The sequence below is a fragment of the Triticum aestivum genome, chromosome 3D (genome assembly GCF_018294505.1).
Source record: "Triticum aestivum cultivar Chinese Spring chromosome 3D, IWGSC CS RefSeq v2.1, whole genome shotgun sequence".
NCBI classification, from domain to species: domain Eukaryota; kingdom Viridiplantae; phylum Streptophyta; class Magnoliopsida; order Poales; family Poaceae; genus Triticum; species Triticum aestivum.
In genome coordinates this window covers 559,677,828-559,699,862 of record NC_057802.1, presented here as the reverse complement: position 1 = coordinate 559,699,862, position 22,035 = coordinate 559,677,828, and positions in this window count along the sequence as shown.

Genomic DNA, 22,035 nt, shown 5'->3' with positions numbered 1-22,035 from the left:
ATGGGCGCAGACCCTTGCGCGCATAGGATTTAGACCGGCGTGCTGACCTCTCTGTTGAGCCTAGGTAGGGCTGCGACGTGTTGATCTCCCGAGGCCGGACATGACCCAGGAAAGTGTGCCCGGCCAGAGGGATCGAGCGTGTTGGGTAATGTGGTGCACCCCTGCAGGGAAGTTGATCTATTCGAATAACCGTGTCCACGGTAACAGGCGACCCGGAGTTGTACCTTGACCTTATGACAACTAGAACCGGATACTTAATAAAACACACCCTTCCAAGTGTCAGATATAACCCGGTGATCGCTCTCACACAGGGCGACGAGGAGAGGATCGCCGGGTAGGAGTATGCTATACGATGCTACTTGGTGAACTTACCATCTGCTCTCTTCTACATGCTGCAAGATGGAGGTTGCCAGAAGCGTAGTCTTCGATAGGATTTGCTATCCCCCTCTTATTCTGGCATTCTGCAGTTCGGTCCACCGATTTGCCCCTTTACACAGATAGCCATGCATATGTAGTGTAGATCCTTGCTTGCGAGTACTTTGGATGAGTACTCACGGTTGCTTTTCTCCCCCTTTTCCCCCCTTTCCTTTCTTCCTGGTTGTCGCAACCAGATGCTGGAGCCCAGGAGCTAGACGCCACCGTCGACGACGACTCCTACTACACTGGAGGTGCCTACTACTATGTGCAGGCCGCTGACGACGACTAGGAGTAGTTTAGGAGGATCCCATGCAGGAGGCCTGCGCCTCTTTCGATCTGTATCCCAGTTTGTGCTAGCCATCTTATGGCAACTTGTTTAACTTTGTCTGTACTCAGATATGTTTGCTTCCGCTGACTCTTCTATGATCGAGCACTTGTATTCGAGCTCTCGAGGCCCCTGGCTTGTATGATGATGCTTGTATGACTTACTTATGTTTTTAGAGTTGTGTTGTGATATCTTCCCGTGAGTCCCTGATCTTGATCGTACACGTTTGCGTGCATGATTAGTGTACGGTCAAATCGGGGGCGTCACAAGTTGGTATCAGAGCCGAGTGCCTGTAGGAATCCCCCTTCCAAACACCTTGGCCGAAGTCGAGTCTAGTCATTGCAAAACTTTTACTAACATGGCTGTGTGGCTTACGGGCCCACGTCGCCATTAGGTGGTATTAGGATCTTTTACTCCTTGTCTATACTCTGGGACTCTAATCTCTCTTCTATTCGGGTTAAATGATTTTTACTAACTCTGACTCTAGGTTCTCGTAACTACTTCCTCCCGGAGAGCCCCTCACTCCAGATGAGTGCTTAGTCCCCTAGAAGATTTCGAAGATACCCTTTGATGTTCTCTCGAGGCCTTGTGCCCGTCGCTTTTGCAATTCCCTTCCATCGATAAAGCCTGGCGGATGACCACGTACATTTGTCATTCATACAATCATTCCCCGATGATCTTATTATTACTAGATACCCCGAAATACTCTCTATTGTTTAGAGAATACTTTGTGCCTACTGCCTATCAGTTCTTTGCCACCTGATTACCCCTGCGGATAATTTCTCACACTTATCGAGTATCCGCTCATCCATAGTTGTTCATGTGTTTCACAAAAGTCTTCGAAATACTATTCAATCCTCCAAAAATCGTTAGCAGCTTTATTGCTATGCAATACTTGTCTGCTTGCATTATGGATGCTTCCCAGACGTCTGGCAATATTCATTAGTCTCCTTTGACACCGTCATTTTGATCCTATTGATTCACATGAGTGCGAATGCACGCAATCATCGGTTGATCCTTTTAAATTATCTTTCCGGCTCAGATGTCATTTTGAACATGAGCTGGTTACCGACCAATCAAATTACCGTCGATTGTACCCCTAAGTCTATTCAACTTATCCATTCTTAATCAGACCGTTGGCTTCTGGTCCCTTGATTTGGAAATGGTAATTCCTTTGCATGTGAGATTTGAATTAGTCAGTTGTTTCTATAATCCAATGCCATTGCATTGTTACTTCCTCTCCTTGTGTGCTGATACTCACATCAGCTCCATTTTGGCCTGACAGATCCTTTGTTGGATTTTATCCGACAACATCCTCCATATTCAATAACCTTGTGAGCTTTTCCTCGGATACATAATGCCTTTGGTAAATTGTATCCTCTGCTTTCTAAACCATGCTCTACTTTTGAGCTTGTATTAACTACTCTGAAGTTTGTGGCATATGTTCCTAAGATGCCCCGATGGGTTGAACCAATGCCTTCCCTAATCTGTGTGAACCCGAAAGATTTCACGGGTCATACTTAGCTGGTATTGCACCAGGTAAAACTTTCAGCAACTAATGTCATTTTTGAAACATGAGAAGTGAATGGAAGGTTATGCATTGAAGAAGTGGGAGTCGACCTTGAACTTTGTGTTCATGCCCATGGACACGATGTAGATCTTATCATTAAAGCTTTTCTTAAATTAATTATTCCCTTGGTATAAGTTCATCTTATATCTGGGATCTGGCCTTTCGCAATCATGGTTCCGACCATGTTCTCCTTTAAATACCATTTCTCGTGCAAGTTTAAGCACTTGTCTTATGCAGAGCAATACCCTAGTCCAACCTCTACTTTGATATGTCGTCGAGCATTACCCCCCTGGTATCTCGAGATTATCATGGAACTGCATAACCTCTTATGAGTTCCTCAAGTATTATTTCTCGCCGATTCCAGTTATCCCCCGAGTTCTGAGATAATAGTCACTCGAGAACACCGATAAGTGAATCGATTCCGCACTCCGATTCAATAAGTAATTTTTGTTGCTTATGAGTTTAATAACTCTTCAAGTCATTCCTAGCCTGATCGGCTATATCATTATCGTGCAACTTTTTAACTGTGCTACCTGGTTCTTCTTCCCGGAGCACAATTTTCGACGATGAGCTAAGCTTACGTCGAATTTCCTCGTCATATCATTTCGCCTTGAACAACAATCTTGATTCCGAGTTTGTGATGCACCTGTGGTTCCAATAACCTTTCGCTTCATCATTCCTTTGACTTGATGACATCGCCGATCGATTACACCTTCATGAAATCTCTCGAAAATTGTGTCATGAACATCATCAACATTCTGACTCCTTCCAGGATATCAATCGAATTCTTGATGAGAAATACCATCCTTGCCACTCGAGGTGCCTTCCCTCCGACACAAACTTGATCATGTTATGGAGCTCCTTGCTATCCAGCTTATGTTATGCTCTACCTTGGATTATATCATCTTTTATATCAAGGATGTTGTGAGAATTGCACCACCTCTTAAATAATTCTTGGTATTATGATACTTCACACTATCACCATTCTTTCTCGGTCCCTGTGTTGATTCTAACCGGGACACCAACAAGTGATCTGTGCTGCTTAGATTCTGTACTTCTAGCAACCCTATTGCTTTGAAGTTAATGGTTGATAGTTCATTCTTAGACTATCGCTTATTGGATCACCATTCTAACATCGACCGTGCTACTTAGTCCATCTTCTAGGTGCATGATTCGATCAATGATTCACTCGAGTATGTTCTCCTCGAAACATACTTTGTTATATACTTCGACATGTCCAATATGTTACTTTGTTCACATAATTGTGGAAATCCATCCTTTGGAAATCTCGATGAATTGTCGCTGAGTCCATCAGCCACCTCCTCATCATCTCCTTGGTTTACTGATGAACACTTGTTTCGGAACTCGCTTCCATAGTTCATTTCCCGAGAATCTTATGAGGTCTTCTCGTCAATTCGTGTCGCACCTTATTATCTCAGGCATCCTAAGTCCGAGGTATCCTGACCCCAATCAGATCTGAATCTCGGTTGGATATGATGGTCGGACCATTTTCCAAGAGTCATAATGTTGGTCCTTATTTGACCCGGTAAGGTGATTCATGCCTAGCACACCTGGCCGTAGGACCTATTGTTGTAGTATCCTTTTTAGCAAGGTTATCCATTCTTCCATGAAGAAATTGTATGACTTATTCCACAAGTTATTCCTGATGGATCCTTTGTGTTTCCAAAGTTTGATCTTTACCTGATGACCATGTCAATACTATCTTGAAGCATGTCTATGGTACTCCGATTTTCAACAAGAACATTTGAAGCCCAATGCTAAATGTTTCCTGCTCAATTATCCAAACACCGTTGTATGGGTAATGTCATGAAATTTCTCTCCCCTACCTAAAGAGTTTCTACATTATATCCTGTCATGGATATCATGCTCTGCTTGTCCTTGGGAAGGATATACCCTTGAAGTATGTGCTTAAACACATTTTCCTTTCCATTGTCCTGTTTAAACTGAGAATCATAATTTTTCTTTCCATTGTTTGGTTTAACCTTTCTTGTGATCTATATGATCTAAGCAGTAATATTCTCCTGCTTATGTAAACACCTCAGTGTACAATTCTGTCAGCAAGACCCTGTTACTATTGTTGATGACATTCCTGTAGCCACCGATGGACGAGAACTTTGCCTATTGGTCCGCCTCGTTCAACGAGCAGGAAAATGGTTCTCTTCGTCCCTCGCCCTTGGTACCGATGTTTTTGCCGACATAACCGACAAGCTACCCTCTGACATGCCTTGCTATCACGACCATGCAAGATGTCATCGCTCCTACTTTTAACCCACATGGTGGGCCCATAACCCACAGTTCCACAGGATCGAAACCTGACTCTCCTGTACACCCATGTTGCCAAAGTTATTCCTCGCGCTTGATTTCATATGTAATTCATGGGTCATCTTCCTAGTAATCTATTTTGGTATCAGACACAACACTTATTCCCGTTGCTTTGAACCCCTTTCACGCCCTGTTTCAGGCATCGAGCGATTGCCTGCCCGCTCGAAACTTCCCATAATACCTCCTTGCTTTGCTCTCGATAATGTCTTAAGTTTCAAATTTGAGAGTTACTTTCCGCGACCTTCCCTGATGTTATCTACTAGATAAGCAAACATTGTAGCAGTCCGTTCTTCCGTAATACCCCCTTATCCTTTCGTAAGTACGATGGATTTCTTGAAGAAAGGACGACAACTTCATCATGATGCATTGAAATAAAGAATTGAAGACATCAACGAAAGGGATTAACTTCTTCGAGAAGATCCGTTAGAATATCGTAACCAGAACTTTCCCCCTTACTCCCCTCCTAAATCTCGGGACGAGATTTCTTGTAGTGGACGAGAATTGTGACGCCCGGATAATTAAGCTACAGTAACCATCTACTAATGATGCCATGTCACCTCGATTTATGTTGCTAATCTCGCGTTAGTTCGTCATCGATTCAAATTTAAATTCAAAATCAAGCAAACAATAAAAGTTTTCAAATATTAAAACTAAAATGTTCGGGGTGAGCCAAATAATGCATAGGTAAGTATGGTGGAGAAACCACACTTATAGAAATGGTTTAAATACTCTAAAATATTTTAAACAGTAGAAAAAACAATTAGTTGAATGCCTTTTACAAAAAAATAAAATATTAAGCTATTTTATTTAGTTGCCCAAACTTATGTGGCAGTACCCTATTTATTAACACTAAATTAGGGACTACTTTTATAGTTTATAAAACAAAAATAAAAGAGGAACTAAAGTAAAACAGAAAACAGAAAAGGAAAATTAAACAAAAGTAAAATAAAGACAAAAGAACCCCCCCCCCCTCGCTGGGCCTCGGCCCAGCTAGCCATCGGGCCAACCAGGCTGGCCCAGCCGCCCCCTATAACCCCCCGGAGCCACCCCGAAACCCTAACCGCACCCACAACCCCCACTCCCCCTTGCTCCACTTCCCCCCGGTCTGGATCGGGGGCTGCGACCCCGTCGCCGCTTGTTATCGCCGACGCCGCCCCTCTCGGACTCCTCCGCGCCCTCCTCTCCCTCGCGCGGCACCCGCCTGAAGCCTCGGCCTCGACTCATAGCTGGCCCGACGCCATCGCCCGTCGTCGCCACCACCACATCGCCGGACCACCTCGCCGGACCACCATCCCGTCGTCAACCCCGCCGCCGTCGTCCCCGTCGTCCTCCCCACGCCCCGCAGCCAAAGACCCTACGGCCCCGCCGTGAGCTCCGACCTCTCCTCCTCTCTCCCCTGTTCCCCACTTGGCCATCGATCGCGCCTAGGGCTAGCCCCGCACGACGCCTCCTCTCTCCTCCCGCACCCCTCCCCGCTCCGGCCGTCCTCGCCGACCACGCCTGTGGCCCCTGCTCGTCGGCCAGCGCGAGCCCGCCGCCGGCCCAGCGCACGCACACCCTGCTGCTGCCCCTTGTCGTGCACGACGCCGCGCCGTCGCCCCGTGTCCCGTCTCCGCCTTTGGCCCGGCAGGCCATCGCCGCGCCCGCGGCCAACTCCGGCCACCGTCGCCTCGCCCCCCTACTTGCCCGCGCGCATCCGCGCCTGCCGCTGCCGTGGCCACCCCGCGCCTCCCCGTCCGCACCCTACTCACCCTGCTCCGGCGACGCCCACGTCCGCCTGACCCCGCCGTCGTCCCTGCCTGCTCGGCCCCGCCGCTCGCCGGCACGGGCCGGTCCTCCCTGACCTCGCCGGCCCCACCCCGGGCTCTCGTGCCTGTCGCTGCCCTGCGCGCCCCTGGGCATGCGCCCGACGCCCATCTCCGCCCCGGCGCCCGTTAGCCCGCGCTGGATTGGCCCCATGGGCCATGACAAGTGGGGCCCCGTGCCCAGAACGTTTTATATAAAAAATAATAATAATAATAATAATAATTAATTAAAGACTTAATTAACTTAATACAGCCTAATTAATTAACCTAATCACTTAATTAAATTAACTAATCATGTTTAGTTAGTCTTAGACAATGACAGTGGGACCCACATATCAGTTTGACTAGGCCAACTGACTAGTTGACTGCTGACATCACCCTGACATCATGCTGACATCATAATTATATTTCCTAATTAAGTCAATTCTATTAATTCTAAAAATGAATGAAATCTTTAAAAATTAATATAAAATAATCCGTAACTCGGATGAAAATACTTTGTTCATGAAAGTTGCTCAGAACGACGAGACGAATCTGGGTACGCAGTCCGTTTATCAGCCACACGTCCCTAGCATAGCGAACATGCAACAATCCCCCTTCCGTTCGTCTGTCTGAAAATGCCTAACACCGGGAATACTTTCCCGAATGTTCCTCCCCTTTGCCGGTATCACATATCCCTGCGTTAGATCACCCCTGGCACCGCGTATTGCCTTGTTATATTTTGTGATGCTTTGTTTGCTCCGTATTTACTGTTTCTTCCCCCTCTTCTTCTCCGTAGACCCCGAGTACGACTACATCACCGACGACCCTTCTTCCTGTGCAACAGAGCTTCCAGGCAAGCCCCCCCCTTGATCACCAGATATCGCCTATTCCTTCTCTCTACTGCTTGCATTAGAGTAGTGTAGCATGTTACTGCTTTCGGTTAATCCTATTCTGCTGCATAGCCTGTCATTGTTGCTACAGTTGTTACCCTTACCTGCAATCCTAAATGCTTAGTATAGGATGCTAGTATCCATCAGTGGCCCTACATTCTTGTCCGTCTGCCATGCTATACTACTGGGCCGTGATCACTCGGGAGGTGATCACGGGTATATACTTACATACATATTATATGATACATGTGGTGACTAAAGTCGGGTCAGCTCGTGGAGTACCCGCAAGTGATTCCGATGTGGGGGCTGAAAGGACAGGTGGCTCCATCCCGGTAGTGGTGGGCCTGGGTTCCTGACGGCCCCCGACTGTTACTTTGTGGTGGAGCGACAGGGCAGCTTGAGACCACGTAGGTGAGAGGTGGGCCTGGCCCTGGTCGGCGTCCGCGGTTACTTCATAATAACACGCTTAACGAGATCTTGGTATTTGATCTGAGTTGGGTCATTGACCTTATACGCACTAAGCGCCACGTGGGACAAGATATGGGCAACTGACGTCATGGTATCAGCCGAAGCTCTTTTTGACGTCAGCGACTGAGCGGCGCGCGCCGCATTGGACCATAAGCCCGCGCTTGTATTAAGGGGGCTAGGTCTGCTTCCGGCCGCGTACGCAACGTGCAGGTGTGCAATGGGCGATGGGCCCAGACCCTGCGCGCATAGGATTTAGACCGGCGTGCTGACCTCTCTGTTGAGCCTAGGTAGGGCTGCGATGTGTTGATCTCCCGAGGCCGGACATGACCCAGGAAAGTGTGCCCGGCCAGAGGGATCGAGCATGTCGGGTAATGTGGTGCACCCCTGCAGGGAAGTTGATCTATTCGAATAGCCGTGTCCACGGTAACAGGCGACCCGGAGTTGTACCTTGACCTTATGACAACTAGAACCGCATACTTAATAAAACACACCCTTCCAAGTGCGAGATATAACCCGGTGATCGCTCTCACACAGGGCGACAAGGAGAGGATCGCCGGGTAGGAGTATGCTATACGATGCTACTTGGTGAACTTACCATCTGCTCTCTTCTACATGCTGCATGATGGAGGCTGCTAGAAGCGTAGTCTTCGATAGGATTAGCTATCCCCCTCTTATTCTGGCATTCTGCAGTTCAGTACACCGATATTGCCCCTTTACACAGATACCCATGCATATGTAGTGTAGATCCTTGCTTGCGAGTACTTTGGATGAGTACTCACGGTTGCTTTTCTCCGCCTTTTTCCCCCTTTCCTTTCTTCCTGGTTGTCGCAACCAGATGCTGGACCCCAGGAGCTAGACGCCGTCGTCGATGATGACTCCTACTACACTGGAGGTGCCTACTACTACGTGCAGGCCACTGACGACGACCAGGAGTAGTTTAGGAGGATCCCATGCAGGAGGCATGCGCCCCTTTCGATCTATATCCCAGTTTGTGCTAGCCATCTTATGGCAACTTGTTTAACTTATGTCTGTACTCAGATATGTTTGCTTCCGCTGACTCGTCTATGATCGAGCACTTGTATTCGAGCTCTCGAGGCCCCTGGCTTGTATGATGATGCTTGTATGACTTACTTATGTTTTTAGAGTTGTGTTGTGATATCTTCCCGTGAGTCCCTGATCTTGACCGTACACGTTTGCGTGCATGATTAGTGTACAGTCAAATCGGGGGCGTCACAGTACGTATATATAGGAGGAAGAAGTAGGTTGGTGGAGCCACGAGGGGCCCACGAGGGTGGAGGGCGCGCCCAGGGGGGTAGGCGCGCCCCCTGCCTCGTGGCCTCCTCGTTGATTGCTTGACGTCCACTCGAAGTCCTCTGGATCATGTTTGTTCCAAAAATCACGCTCCTGAAGGTTTCATTCCGTTTGGACTCCGTTTGATATTCCTTTTCTGCGAAACACTGAAATAGGCAAAAAAACAGCAATTTGCACTGGGCCTTGGGTTAATAGGTTAGTCCCAAAAATAATATAAAAGTGTATAAATAAGCCCATTAAACATCCAAAACAGAATATATAATAGCATGGAGCAATCAAAAATTATAGATACGTTGGAGACGTATCACCTGGCGCGCCCTGGTGTCTTGTGCCCACCAGGGTACACTTCCTGGAAGTTTCTTTATTTCCTAATTTTCTAAATTTTCCAAAACTGATAAAAAAATTGCGGATTTTTTGGAGTCCGTTTACTTACCATATCACGTAGCTCCTTATTTTCATGATTCTGGAGTGTTCCGGAAGGACTCTTTTAAGTGTTCTTCCAGTGTCAAAGTTTGGATAATATTACTCTCAACATTAATGGGCGTACCTAAGATATAATGCTTTATTCGTTGTCCATTGACAACCTTCGGGTTAGTACCTTCGGAATTATTTATTTTGATGGCTCCAGACCGATAAACCTCCTCCATAACATAGGGGCCTTCCCATTTTGAGTGGAGTTTTCCTGCAAAGAATCTAAAACGAGAGTTGTACAAAAGGACATATTCTCCAACTTTAAAATCTCGCTTTTGGATTCTTTTGTCATGCCATTTTTTAACTTTTTCTTTGAATATTTTCGCATTTTCATAAGCTTAGGTTATCCATTCATCTAGTGAGCTAATATCAAATAAACTCTTTTCACCAGCAAGCTTGAAATCACAATTGAGCTCTTTGATGGCCCAATATGCTTTATGTTCTAACTCAAGAGGCAAATGACAAGCTTTTCCATAAACCATTTTATAAGGAGACATGCCCATATGATTTTTATATGCTGTTCTATAAGCCCAAAGTGCATCATCTAATTTCTTAGACCAGTTCTTCCTGGACCTATTGATAGTCTTTTGCAAAATTAATTTTATTTCTCTATTGCTAAGTTCAACTTGACCATGAGATTGAGGATGATAAGGTGATGCAATTCTATGGTTAACATCATACTTGGCAAGCATTTTACGGAAAGCACCATGAATAAAGTGTGAACCACCATCAGTCATTAAATATCTAGGGACTCCAAACCTTGGGAAAATAACTTCCTTAAGCATCTCAATAGAGGTGTTGTGATCAGCACTACTGGTTGGAATAGCTTCTACCCATTTAGTAACATAATCAACAACAACCAAAATATGTGTATACCCATTAGAGGAAGGAAAAGGTCCCATGTAATCAAATCCCCAAACATCAAATGGTTCAACAGCAAGTGAATAATTCATAGGCATTTCTTGACGCTTACCGATATTACCTATTGTCGGGGATATACCCCGCGGTATGACCCGGCCGGACTTGGCGCTTCACCGTGACCCACCGGAGGACTGACGACTCACGGGTCTGGCGGCTCACTGTCAGATGACTCACAAGCCAGACGACTGACGGATGGCCCCGACGACAGGTCAGATAGAAGACTAGGCCCAAGGCCCAGAAGGCCGGCTCATGTGATGATGGGCTGGCTTAAGAAGAAAGGGATGAAGAATATTTCCTTTACGAGGAAGCAAGACCCGGACTTGTAATTAACTTGTAAGAGAAGATAGACTAGTCCTAGTCCTACTAGGACTCCACCTGTAAGCCGCCCCTCTAACTTATATAAGGAGGGGCAGGGCTCCCCAAAGAGGGACGAGCAAACAATCAACAATCTCTAGGGTTAGACACAAAGAGCCGGCTTACGGGCGACTCTCTATAAGCATAATGAGACCTAGCCACAAACAGCATGTAGGGTTGTTACCGGATGATGTTTCCCGGGGCCCGAAGCTGTCTAAACCCTTGTCTTGTGCGTTGATCCGCCCTGCGTCTCTAATCCCAATCAACCCCTCTCAAGCTACTACATAGATGCGCTGGCCTCACGACTAGTCCTGACACCTAGGACATCTGACATGTTAATTCCACGACAGTTGGCGCCCACCGTGGGGCTCGCGCACGGTGGTGTTGAGTTCTTGGAGGGATCTCTCCTAAGGATCGAGGAGTTCGCAATTTTTCGGATGAAGAGCTGGTTTGAAAGGATTTGCATCAGTATCAAGTTCATCAATCCAGATTTGAAGGTTTGGGAGATTTAAGGCGCGTCAATGTCCAATCGGTTTAAATACTGGTTCAGATTTATTTTGTCGGCGGTTCAAGATGTTTTCGCCAAAGTCAAACACAACCCGAAGGAGTCAATGCTGCCTGTCAAGACTTCACCTCGTTTTCCCCTTGCGGCAGCACCACTTCTGCCACGGCCCTCCTTCGGCCTCTGCTACTGCTGTCTGTCTGTCACCTGCGGGTCAATGGATCTTATTTTCCTAATCAGTGACGTGATGCATAGGTTGATCCTAATATGAGTTGAACTTGGTCTGTACGTGTACCAGCCAATTGATTGGTCAGCCAAATACTAGTACTCCAGGTCAACATCCAAATCCATCAGAAAGGTGCCTCCCTGGAATAGTAGTACTTGCAGATTACCGGGTAAAACAAATCATGGCCTCGCCGTTGAATGGAGCCACTGTCCGGGCTATATTGTGGTCCTGCACCGAGCCATCTTCACCGGCCACCACGCTAATCCACTTCTGCCGCGGTTGAGTCGGTCTACAGAAATTTGTTATCACGCATTGATGGCAGACACCGAGTTTTATGCCCAAACTTCCGGGTCAGCCTCCACTTGCGAGCCAGCCTGTCGCGTCGAATCACCGAGTCGCGTCTGCTGTTTTCCTCTGGGCTGCCCCCGCGTCGAGCCGACCTGTCAACCAGCGGGCCTCATGCCGTTTCAGCCACGGCCCCATGCCTGTGAACCGCCACGACCGTCACGGCCTCCAAGCCGCCCTCGCCGGTGTGCCAAGCTACTGCTGAGGTCAACGTTGTCGTCCTGCAGTTTTTTACTTGAGCAATTGCCGCAGCTGAGACCCGCTGCGTATAATTTTTAGCCACGAGTTGTTGCTGTTGTGGGCAAGTTCAGAGTCCCAACGTCGAATCAGCCAAATTCGTCTGTTGTTGAGGATACGCACACGGTTTGATGTTGATTCCGATTATACAATGAAGACTGGGTAGATACGAAAACAAGTCAAAAAATCTCCCTCGAGTCACTTCTGAGACGTCAGTCCGGCGCTGGCCGGTTCAAACCTCCGCTACTGTTAGTCATGGACCGTGGAGTCACCGCTTCAAAATTGATCCTGTGACTCGCCTTCGTTTTAAGTCGCCTCTATCGGCTGTTGCTGGGCCAGATCTGCCAGAACTTTTAATACGGTTCTACCACGAGCCGTGCGCATGTTGCTTCAGTTGCAGCTGCGCTGAGTCACCTCAGCCTCGTCGTCTTGCTACATTCAGAGTTTGAGGGAAAACACAAGCGCACCAGGGAAGTGCCATCATTAAGGATCAGCGCTTTGAATGGAAGGGATGAAGACGGAGGTTGTTATGAATAAGGAGAAAGATTCACCTGCAATTGAACCAGTTTACTAAACTGTTTCCGAGCCGCCGGGCTAAACCGGCCGTGTGGCCATCTGCAACAATCTGATTTGCCAACTCGCCGGGGTTGTCGCGGCCGCCTTTCTTTACCCCACGCCTCTGCCGTTGCCGGATTACCGCAGGCTGCCGTCCGGGTCGTCGCGCCCGATTCAGCCCGCCTCGCGCTGCAGTGTGCTTCTACAACGCTGAACCGCCTCGCCTTCTCAGCCATGGCTGACCTCGCCTCCTGCCTCGACCCGCCTCGGCCTCGCGCTGCTGGGCAGGTGTTGAACTGCTGCTTCCGCCCCAGTGACCCGCCGATGTGTCCTTGAACTGCTTTCGCTCACCTCGGCAACAAACGACCTCCGCTGCGGCAGTGTTCCGCCGTCTGATGCGCGCGCCGTTCCGACCACAAGCCGGCCCCGAGTCACCGTCGTTGGCCTCTCGTTCCATTTATACCAGATGTCGCAACCGGGTCACCTTGTTTTGCTCTCCGCCGGCATGGTCTGTTGCGAGCTGCCGCCCTCACCTGGCCTGACCCGCCTCCGTCGTCCGCGCCTGGAGCTGCCTTCGCCGTCAGCCGCCGCCGCCACCGTGAGCCGTTGCGCCATCACTGCCTCCTGCTGAAACCACTGCTGACCTGAATCGCTTCGAGTAAGCCATGCCACAAGCCTCCTCTACCTGTTATGAGCCGCCCAGTGTGCCTCTGAGCCACCGCCTCCGTCGCTATGCCAAGCAATCTGTCCAGTCCTTGAATCATCCTACTGCTAGACCATCCATCAAGGAAGAAGATATACGCTAGCACTACTGGTCCTAATTAGTGACCAGGACAGGCGATTAATTAATCTATCTAGCCAGCCGGCGCTACCACGGCCTCACTCAGTCTAACCCACGCCCCTGCGTGCTGTTCTTTGCTAATTGCTGTATGAAGAAAAGGAGTGTGGGGAAGTACTACATCAGAACAGTCAAAGTGAGACAGGCTGTGGATTTTTTGTCTGACGTTTAACCAGCATTATCTAATGCATGCATCTGCGTTTATCCGGAAAATAAATCAGGTGCTATCTGTTCCCAGTATTTTTAGCACATATTAATTCTTCTGAGAACAATTACTCTGCCCTATAATATTCTTACGCAGGGCGACTATTAAAAGAAAAAGGGGTGGTGTTATGTCGCGCGGCTTCACGGACAGGCGTGTCGCGGTCCGGTTTCCATCAACGCGCTGGCCGACTCGCCAGTCCGCGCTGCCTTACAGCGCCACGGACGACTCACCCATCCGCCCTCGTGGCCGGTTCACGTGTCTGCGCCAGCTTACAACGCCGTGGCCGACTCGCTGTCCGCGACGGCTTACAAAGGTCACGTCCGACTCACTCGTCCACACCGGTTTACCACGCCGCGGCCGGTTCACCCGTGAGCAGCTTCCACTTCACCTAGCGATCATCAATTTCATGGCGGATTATTTCCGGCCTGGCACCTCAGGTGATATCCATCTAAAATATATTTTATTGGTACATATTATTTTGACAAAAAGCAGTTTATCTTTGTCTTGGTCTGCAATATTGTTGATGCAGGACAATTGTTCACTACATCAAAACGACGTGGTTAACTCGCCCGACCGCGCCGGTTTACAACACCGCGGCCGGTTCATCTGTCTGAGCCGCCTCTGATGCTGAGGTCGTCTTTTCCGTCCGCCTCTCGCGGCCTGGTCTATATCAACATACCGGGCCACACCCGTCTGCGTGAGCTGATTATTGAGTATGAGTAAGTCACTACTTGGGAAGCCCGGTTTTCTTTCAACAAAATGGACGCAATTATCATATACTATCAACCGCCGTCTGCACCGGATGGCTCAATGGACGTGCGCACAAGTCGCCGTCACTACAGTTTGGTTGAACTTCAAACAGCCAGTTGGAAGGAACCATTGGCCGAGTTGCTGACACGGCTCATACAGGATCATTTATAACCCGCCGCAGTCACCTCAACCTTCTGTGGATACACATCGTGCTATCAACACCAATGATATACAAGTTATGCCGGTTTCTATCACGGTTAAATATGGAGAATCTCAAGCCAACTCCTCGAGTCATCTTGAGACTCGGGGGCTACAGTGACATGACTCGGGAACCCCGGGTTGTTGGAGGGAATGATAACCCGGTTCCGGAGGTTGCTACCATATTGATGAAAATTTAAAGGCCGTCAGAAAATTGCCGGTTCAAAATAAAGATTCCGGTTTAAAATCCGGTTCAAGAGAAATTTATCTATCACAAAGCTTTGAAGCTCCCAATCTGGTTCAAAATCTGGTTCAAGGTAAATTTGTCTATTACAAAACTTTGAAACTCTGAATATCCGGTTTAAGAATTTTCCGGTTCAAAAAAGAATTTATCCCTCGCAAAGTTCGTGTTCTCAGGAAAAATTAAAGGGACTAAAGAGTCTGTTACAAAGCACAACTCAAACATAGGTAAATGTCCATTGGGAGCTGATCGTATTCGAATTTAGCTTAACCCTTTGGGTGTGACCCTGATCGTATTTGAATCAGAGTCGTTAAATATTCTCATGATCACTTGGGGGCTTCCTGTTCAAACATAGGTCGTATTCGAACCAAAGAGAACATAGCTATCGATACCCACTTGATTGGCACACTGCCGAGCTCATTGGGGAGTTTCTTGGTCATATTTGAACCATAGCTCAACCCCCTTTGGGAACCGACGTGGATCGTATTCGAATCAGCGTCATTAAACAACTCTCAAGGTCATTTGGGGGCTTCCTGTTCAAACATAGGTCGTATTCGAACCAAAGAGAACATAGCTGTCGGTACCCTCTTGATCGGCAACGCCAAAGCCACTGGGGGCTATATGATCGTATTCGAATCTTAGCTTAACCCCTTTGGGACGGTTTTCTGATCGTATTTGAATCAGAAGCCTCAAAAAATTTGAAGTCTCTTTTTGCAAACAATTTTTGGATTTTATTTGAAGCTCTTTTTCATATCTAAAGTGTATATGAGTGGTTGTTATTTAACCCGGCTTGATTTTCAATGGTAAATCGCCAGCTTATGACAATCATCATCTATGTGGAAGCATTGGCTTCTAAAGGATTGGGTTATCACCCTTACTACACAGGTCATGTAAACCGGCAGCACAAAATCAATATCACAGTGGTTATATGTGAGATATTATGACCCGCCCTGCGGTAAACCGCCAAGGGATCTTGTGATCTACTTGTGTGCAGGATAAGACTACATTTGGGTGATTACCCGCCCTGGTTTTTAACGTTAAGTCACCAGGGCATATGTTGTTTAAACTCTGTGCAGGATTTACAGGGCTATGACTTACATAAATGATTAAGTTCAAGCCCATCATCAAAGATTGAAATTGGTGTCTCAAAAGGGTTGTCAATTCTTGGTTTTCTCAAAGGCTATAAGCCACCAGGTTATAAAATTTTCGGCTTACAATGGAGGCGTAATAAATCGCCATCGGCCAAGAGTCGCCGGGTATTTAAACTCCGGATTTATTTGTCAACAGATAAGGTATTTGAATCTTTAAATAGCCAAACTTGGCTGGATTTTCACTGTGATATTGAATGATTGAGGTTTCAAACCGGGTTATTCAAATGTTTAATAGCCAGCATGGCTAGATTTTTATTATGGTTATCAGTAACTAATATTATGATTGAGGTTTTCAAAGTCGCTTTGGTGCAATGTTTATTATTTTATCAATGGATATGATTTATTCTACAATGAAAGGAATAGTCCCGAGTCGCTGCGGGCTTCCAACCCGGCACTTGGGGGCTACATTATTCAAATTGATGTTACATCGAATATGCAAGTCCCATGTTACTGCCAGCATGTACCATGGCACTTGGGGGCTAATGCAAAGTCATTGTTTGCTCAACTTATTGAAGACCCGACTCATCACATTCTAAATGAGCCGGCGCTTGGGGGCTACCGAGTGCTCCTGTCGAAAATTCAAGGTACACAAGCCTTAATCCATTATATTGAAAGATCCACTACTCAGTTGGTAGAGTACAAAGCTCTTAACCTTGTGGACGTGGGTTCAAGCCCCATGGTGGAGATTACATCATATACTGTTATTATCAATGAATCATATACAAAGTCCCAGCTCGGTAATATCTTACTAACCCGGCCCTTGGGGGCTACATAATATGGAGTATTCAGTTTTTACTAGTGACTGAGATGAACAATATGGATTTCTTCAAAGTGGCAGCATTTATATTGAAGCAAGTCTTAAGCCGTCACTTTGTTCTACTCAAGACTTGGGGGCTACAGGTATTATATTATTATCGAAGAAATATTTTCAAATTTTCTGTTTTGAGCAAACCAGATTGACCCGGCGTCACCAATCATTATGACCCTGTGTCTACAACCCGGCGTCATCAAAAATCATAAACCGGCGTCGGCGACAATTATGACTTGGCATCATCTATTTATAACCCGGCAATTTTGGTACTCATAAACCGGCAAGTTTTATATCTTTAAGCCGGCTGAATATAAGTTGAATATTTCAAGACCAATATTTCTGTCAAGTCAGAGCATTGAAAGCCGACTCAAGTGGATTATCTCTTACAATATTTCTCAACAAGAGACCAATGTCAGCAAATTGACTCTGAAGCTGGCCTGTTGACCCGGATTTTTCAAAGGAAGTATCTAGATTTTTTGCATTGGCAAAATTTGAACATATCTGCTAAAGAGATTTGCTATGAGATTATGGATACATATCAAGAAGGAAGATGACAAGGAAATAAGGATGATCATGTGCCGGCTTACAAAGAATATTTAACCCGGAACACAACCTGTCAAATTTGTTCTTGTGTTTATATTGCAGATTAGTTTAACATGGATAAATCTAAATTAAACTGGGGGCTAATGTCGGGGATATACCCCGCGGTATGACCCGGCCGGACTTGGCGCTTCACCGTGACCCACCGGAGGACTGACGACTCACGGGTCTGGCGGCTCACTGTCAGATGACTCACAAGCCAGACGACTGACGGATGGCCCCGACGACGGGTCAGATAGAAGACTAGGCCCAAGGCCCAGAAGGCCGGCTCATGTGATGATGGGCTGGCTTAAGAAGAAAGGGATGACGAATATTTCCTTTACGAGGAAGCAAGACCCGGACTTGTAATTAACTTGTAAGAGAAGATAGACTAGTCCTAGTCCTACTAGGACTCCACCTGTAACCCGCCCCTCTAACTTATATAAGGAGGGGCAGGGCTCCCCAAAGAGGGACGAGCAAACAATCAACAATCTCTAGGGCTAGACACAAAGAGCCGGCTTACGGGCGACTCTCTCATAAGCATAATGAGACCTAGCCACAAACAACATGTAGGGTTGTTACCGGATGATGTTTCCCGGGGCCCGAAGCTGTCTAAACCCTTGTCTTGTGCGTTGATCCGCCCTGCGTCTCTAATCCCAATCAACCCCTCTCAAGCTACTACATAGATGCGCTGGCCTCACGACTAGTCCTGACACCTAGGACATCTGACGTGTTAATTCCACGACACCTATTCTTTGACATTCATCACAAGATAAGATGAACTTACGAGCATCCTTGAAGAGAGTAGGCCAATAAAATCCAGATTGCAATACCTAGTGAGCGGTTCTATCTCTAGCATGATGCCCTCCATAAGCTTCGGAGTGACATTTCCGTAGGATTTGTCCCTGTTCATGCTCAGGTACACAACATCTAATAATACCATCTACTCCATTATAAAGATGTGGGTCATCCCAAAAGTAATGTCTTAAATCATAGAAGAATATTTTCTTTTGTTGGTAAGTAAAGCAAGGTGGTAAATATTTAGCAACAATGTAATTAGCATAGTCAGCATACCAAGGAGTACTATGAGCAAAACTTATTGCAGCCAACTGCTCATCAGGAAAACTATCATCAATAGGTAGTGGGTCATCAGGCACATTTTCAAGCCTAGATAAATTATGAGCTACGTGGTTCTCAGCTCCTTTTCTATCAATGATATGTGAATAGAATTCTTGTAACAAGAGAACCCATCGAATAAGTCTAGGTTTAGCATCTTTCTTTTCCATAAGATATTTAATAGCAGCATGGTCTGTGTGAACAGTTACTTTGGAATCAACAATATAAGGTCTAAATTTATCACAAGCAAACACCACTGCTAAGAATTCTTTTTCAGTAGTAGCATAATTTCTTTGAGCACTGTCCAGAGTTTTACTAGCATAATGGATTACATTAAGTTTCTTATCAACTCTTTGTCATAGAACAGCACCAACAATATGATCACTAGGATCACACATAATTTCAAAAGGCAAGTTCCAATTAGGTGGTTGAACAATAGGTGCAGAAATTAAGGCTTTCTTGAGTGTTTAAAAGGCTTCTAAACAATCATCATCAAAAACAAAAGGAATATCCTTTTGCAAAAGATTCGTAAGAGGCCTAGAAATTTTAGAAAAGTCTTTGATAAATCTCCTATAGAAACCAGCATGACCTAAGAAACTACGAATACCTTTTATGTCTTTAGGATATGGCATTTTCTCAATTGCATCAACCTTAGCTTTGTCCACTTCAATACCTCTTTCAGAAATTTTATGACCCAAGACAATGCCTTCATTAACCAGAAAGTGGCACTTCTCCCAATTCAAGACAAGATTTGTTTGTTCACATCTCTGCAAAACTCGATCAAGATTGCTTAAACAATCATCAAAAGACTTCCCATAAACAGAGAAGTCATCCATGAAAACCTCAACAATCTTTTCACAAAAGTCAGAAAATATAGCAGTCATACATCTTTGAAAGGTAGCAGGTGCATTACATAAACCGGAAGGCGTACATCTATGAGCATAGGTTCCAAAGGGACAAGTAAAAGTGGTCTTTTCTTGATCAGGTTGAGAAACAGGTATTTGTGAAAAACCAGGATATCCATCAAGGAAGTAAAATTGTGTGTGCTTGGATAATCTTTCAAGAATTTGATCAATAAAAGGCAGAGGGTAATGATCTTTTCTAGTTGCTTTGTTTAATTTTCTAAAATCAATTACCATTCTATAGCCTATAAAAATTCTTTGTGGAATAAGTTCATTCTTATCATTAGGAACAACAGGTATACCTCCTTTCTTAGGGACACAATGAACAGGACTCACCCATCTACAATCAGCTATAGGATAGATTATACCTGCTTCCAGAAGTTTTAATATTTCCGTTCTTACCACTTCTTTCATCTTCGGGTTTAATGGACGTTGGTGATCAACAACAGGTTTAGCATCAGGTTTCATATTAATTTTGTGTTGACATAGAGTGGGACTAATGCCCTTTAAATCATCAAGAGTATATCCAATAGCAACTCGGTGCTTCCTTAGAACTTTCAATAATCTTTCTTCTTCATGTTCTGAAAGGTTAGCACTGATAATAATAGGATATATCTTTTCATCAAGATAAGCATATTTCAAAGTGTCTAGCAACTGTTTTAATGCAAACACAGGATCACCTTTAGGTGGAGGAGGACCTCCTAGAGTTTCAATAGGCAAATTTGTTTTAGGCAGAGGGCGTTGTTCAAAGAAAATCTTATCTATTTTATTTCTTTCATGCATATGAAAATAATTTTCATGGTCTAGCAAATACTGTTCTAAAGGATCAGTAGGTGGTACAGCAAGTCAGCAATAGAAGCAAGACCAATTAATCATCCTTACCAGGCAATTCTTTTCAATGAAGCTTTCTACTAAACTTGGAAAAATTAAACTCATGAGACTCATCACCAAAACTAGCACCGACAGTTTGCTTCTCGCAGTCTATTTTAGCATTAACGGTGTTCAAGAAAGGTCTACCAAAGATAATGGGACAAAGTCATCTTGTGGGGAACCAAGAACAAGAAAGTCAGTAAGGTATTTTATTTTCCCACACAAGACTTCAACATCTCTAACAATCCCAATTAGTGATATAGTGTGTCTATTAGCAAGTTTAGTAGTAACATATATGTCTTCTATCTCTGCGGGTGCTATGTCATTCATAATTTCTTGATATAAGGTGTAAGGAATAGCACTCACACTAGCACCTATGTCACATAAACCATGATAACAGTGATCCCCTATTTTAACTGAGACAACGGGCATGCCAACAACAGGTCTATGTTTATCTTTTTTATCAGGTTTGGCAATTCTAGCAGCTTCTTCACAGAAATAAATAACATGCCCATCCATATCTTCTTCCAAGAGATCTTTAACCATAGCAATACTAGGTTCTACTTTAATTTGTTCATCAGGTTGAGGTGTTCTAATATAGCTTTTGTTGACCACAGTTTAAACTTTAGCATGTTCCTTTATCCTAACAGGAAAAGGTGGTTTCTCAATATAAGCAGAAGGAAAAACTGGATTGACTTTGTAAAGTATAGTTCTTCTTTAACTGGTACCGGTACTTTGATTTCTTCTTTAATAGGTGGGTGATATTTTAACCACTTCTTTTTAGGGAGATCAACGTGAGTAGCAAATGATTCACAAAAGGAGGCTACTATCTGAGAGTCAAGTCCATATTTAGTGCTAAACTTTTGAAAAGCATCGGTATCCATAAAAGATTTAACACAATCATACTTAAGATTAATACCTGACTCTTTACCTTCATCGAGTTCCCAATATTCAGAGTTGCGTTTAATTCTTTCCAAAAGATCCCACCGGAATTCATTAGTCTTCTTCATAAAAGAACCAGCACAAGAAGTATCAAGCATGGTTTGATCATTACGAGAAAGCCGAGCATAAATTTTTTGGATAATAATTTCTCTTGAGAGCTCATGATTGGGGCATGAATATAACATTGACTTAAGCCTCCCCCAAGCTAGAGCGATACTTTCTCCTTCACGAGGCCAAAAATTATATATATAATGCCGATCACGATGAACTAGATGCATAGGATAATTTTTTTTTATGGAAATCCAATTTCAAATGATTCCAATTCCAAGATCCAATATCATCGCATAGCCTATACCATGCCAATGCTTTTCCCTTCAAAGATAAAGGGAAAACCTTGTTCATAACTTCATCTCCGGTAAACCTGCAAGCTTGAACAATCCACAAATTTGTTCTACATATATCAAGTGCATATCAGGATATTCGGTTCCATCTCCTGCATAAGGATTAGCTAGTAGTTGTTCTATCATACCCGAAGGAATATCTTATTCAATATTTTTAGTAGGTGCAGTAGGTTGAGGGGTAGCTAATTGTGGTTCCGGTCGAGGTGAAGATACCCCCAACAAACTCCTCAAAGGATTGTTTTCCATAGCAACAAGTGGCAATAAATTTCAGCACACTATATAAATGTTTCCTTACCAAATTCCACTTAC